General features: G+C 36.5%; 1 long non-coding RNA gene across 1 annotated transcript in view; it reads right to left on the bottom strand.

Moving 5' to 3' along the window:
* Positions 1-1,053: 1,053 nt before the first annotated feature.
* The window catches only part of LOC107670143 (uncharacterized), a 5,740-nt gene continuing 3,071 nt past the window's right edge, over positions 1,054-3,722 (bottom strand). Inside the window, exons 3-4 of the long non-coding RNA XR_001632064.1 lie at positions 2,806-2,940; positions 1,054-1,063 (exon numbers count right to left, since the gene is read on the bottom strand). This is a non-coding gene — a long non-coding RNA (uncharacterized LOC107670143). The remainder of the gene's footprint in view (positions 1,064-2,805; positions 2,941-3,722) is intronic.

Raw genomic sequence — 3,722 nt, forward strand, 5'->3', positions numbered from 1 at the left:
TATTTATATATTATTATAATAGTAGCACAACGCTATTTTAAATTGTATAGATGCTAAATTTCATTTTGTTGCTGAGTACTTGTAATGTTTAATGAAAATAAAGTTGTATCTCAAGATGATGAGTAATGTCCCACCAATGTCAACACCTTGTACACATTCTATGCTGTGACAGTTATGCACCCCAAAGCAACACCTTTAAATAAAGTTGTATCTAAGTTGTATCTCAAGATGATGAGTAATGTCCCACCAATGTCAACACCTTGTACACATTCTATGCTGTGACAGTTATGCACCCCAAAGCAACACCTTTAAATGTCTAATCACAGTAGACAAAGTCATTAAAAACAAAAATCTGCTGAAATGGATAGAGGTGGGCCCTTTGTTAGTGGGGAGGTAAATAAATATAGAAAACTCTGTGCAGCTGCATGCACGTAGCCATAGAATGTGGCTTAAGGATGTGAGAATGAGTTACACAAAGAATACCTGAATCTTTTGGCAGCATGAATTGAGTCATCTTCCTCTGTGGAACTTTTTGAAGGACCTACCAGGTACACAGTGTGGTTGACCGCATTTATGCACTGAAAATGATACGGTGAAACAACTGCTACTAATACTGAGTAGATCCAGACTTGGTAATGACATAGTGAAGTTATTCAGCTACTCACCAGAAACTTCCAATGGACATTGTCAGTGTTCACAAAAGAAACAATTCCCTGGTAATTGTCAAAGTGAATCTATCAAAGAACACATACATTATATCAGCTTTGCAAACCATTATTAAGTACATTTATCTTTTAAAAGTATTATGAAGTTAACCATAATTCTGCATGTAGTTTTGCAAACTGATTTTTTCTTATATACTTAAGATATATAATATTGGTCTATGGAAACACATATACACAAAATTGCATATCCATACTATAGTCCATCCACTGTAAATATCTTTGACAAACTTTGCCGGGCAAGCTGAGGTCTTTCCCCAAACAGAATCACACCTGCTGTGTAGTGATCAAGAATGTAAATGGAATTCCCCATCCCCAATATGAAACAGGGCTTCAACTATCTATGGAAAACAATTGCTGCATTTTTTTTTTTTTATTTGTGTTGTACATTAAGAGTACAACATTCAGAAACGCTTGATCACATTATTGTTCTATCAAGAAAATATATTTTTCTTATTATTTACAATATAAAAAAAGGCTAGTTTCCATGTAACATCAGCAAGATTGCAGCAATTTGTACTTTTATCTCAAAATGAATCATTGTGTTTCAATTTAACCATTTTAGTATTGCAATGTATACACACAGAAACACATAGGCTATAAAGAACCACAGAGTATTTAACCATATGTGACCCTGGACCACAAAAGCAGTCACAAGGGTCAATTTTTCGAAACTGAGATTTACACATCATCTGCTGAATAAATAAGCTTTCCGTTGGTATGTGGTTTGTTAGGATTGGACAATATTTGGCCGAGATACAACTATTTGAAAGTCTGGAATTTGAGGGATATATTTACAGTAGGAACATTTCAAAATATCTTCATGGAACATGATCTTTACTTAATGTCCTAATGATTTTTGGCATAAAAGAAAAATCAACAATTTTGACCCACACAATGTATTTTTGGCTATTGCTATAAATATACCCCAGCGACTTAAGACTGGTTTTGTGCTTCAGGGTCACATATGTTTATGGCAACACAAATGGTCCATTTAGTTAACTGTACAGGAAGTAAGGACAAATCAGTAATTACATTGGCTTGAGAAAACCAACTTTCTGCTATTCTATTTAAGGTTTTTATTATTAAGTTGGCTTGAGAAATCTATCTATCTGTCCGTCCGTCCGTCCGTCCGTCCGTCTGTCCGTCTATTGCCTTTATGCCTTTAAGCCTCAAACCATCAAGGCAAGCTTTAAAACAACTTAGACTTTTAAAGGACTTCAAACTTCAAGCTTAAGAAATACTTAAAAGTTACATGCTATGGCTTTCTCAAGCCAAGTTAAAGTTTGTCTACAAACTTTTCTATCTCATTCCACATTAACACTTCAACTAACACTATGAACTACTAAGGAAACAAGATTAACTAACCAGAAAGTTCCATTCCATTTAGGATTGAAGTAGTTCCTTGTTAGGTAATCAATAATTGATACAGGAGATTACACAAATTGCCAAGTACTTAAGAATCACAACATTAACATTTCTGAGACATAGTGCATTATATTTTTACTGTCAATATGGCCACAAAAAGCATTGCTACTTAATCAGGAGTTATGTAGTCAATCTGCATGGAACTACTAGCAGTAAACATTGTTTTTCACTTCAAAGTAATGGTCCAAATCATTAGCAGTTCCTTAAAAGTAACTAGGTAACATCTGATTATTTACCAATGCATTTTATGACCATGTAAAGAGTTAAAAAGACACCTGCTCATGTCTCAGACATATTATTGTTGTGACGAGTATGTAATTATTTAGTAGTTCTTTATTATTTGTCATTGTTAATTTGTAGTTCTTAATGAGTCTAATCTCATTCTGTAATTTTTGGTTACCTAATAAGCAGTACTACATGGAATTTTACTTTCATATTTGTTGTTTCCATATTAGTTAATCGTGGTAGCTGGAGTGTTAATGTAGATCTACTCATTATTCCTGCACTACATTCTGTACAGTTATGTATTAAAGATGGACCTTTATTGTATAGTATAGACGTATTTTTTATCATTTTTAACTACAGGTTTATAGTTCTGAAAAGTAACTTAAGCTTATATAACTACATTTTAACGAGAAAGAAATGTATGCTGTACCTTGCCAGTTAGCCACTGGTGTGGCCGAAGTGTACGCAGCTCACTGTGACAAATGACAATTGATGTTCCTTTGGTTTGTGTAGGGATCACAGAAATCACAACCTCAGTGTCTCTCCTTTTCCACAAAGAGGTGAGCTACAAATTTCAACCAAACATGACAGATAAACAGAAACAATAAACAATAAACATAAATATAATGTGTTTCAATTTGATTTTTTATTTTAACTACTGTATTTATTCTTTCTACTGTTCAAACAAACTAGAACCTTTTAAAAGGTACTACTATGAGTTTGAACATTTGATAAAAGAAAGCATTCTTACTTGATGTTATGTAATGGCTACGGAGGTGGGACGAGGAGACACAGGTGTAAACTCAAAATACAGTCTTTTAATCTTTGCTTCGGGGAAATACAGGGCAGGCAGACACTCACGTAGCACATAGGGGAATCAACTCAATAGCAGACAAAGGAATAATGGAGAACACAGGTTTTAAATACTGGGAACGTAATCAGGGAGAAACAGAAACAGGTGTGGAGCTAATTCATCAAAAACCATGGAAACAAACAAGGCAGGAGAAAGGAAACACAGAAAACCAAACCAAAACAGATCATAACCATAACAGTTCGCCCCCTCCCGGAACGGCACGTCCTCGTGCCGACAAAAGTCCAACAGAGGAGGGAGGGTGGGGGTTCCGGAGGTGGGCGTGGGGCAGGCAATGGAAAGGGAGTATAGTTCATCGTGCCAGGGCGGAGTGGATGGAGGGAGGAGCCAGGGAGGAGCCCAGAGCAGGAGGAGCCAGATGGGAATCCAGAGGCCAGTCAGGATAGCGGCCCACGGTGGAGTCGACGGCGGAAGGAGCCACGGTGGAGATATGGCTGACCCCACCAGGGAGCCGACTGACAGAGACTGAGCTGATG

Source organism: Sinocyclocheilus anshuiensis, unplaced genomic scaffold, assembly GCF_001515605.1.
Source record: "Sinocyclocheilus anshuiensis isolate Anshui unplaced genomic scaffold, SAMN03320099.WGS_v1.1 scaffold1029, whole genome shotgun sequence".
Lineage (NCBI taxonomy): Eukaryota > Metazoa > Chordata > Actinopteri > Cypriniformes > Cyprinidae > Sinocyclocheilus > Sinocyclocheilus anshuiensis.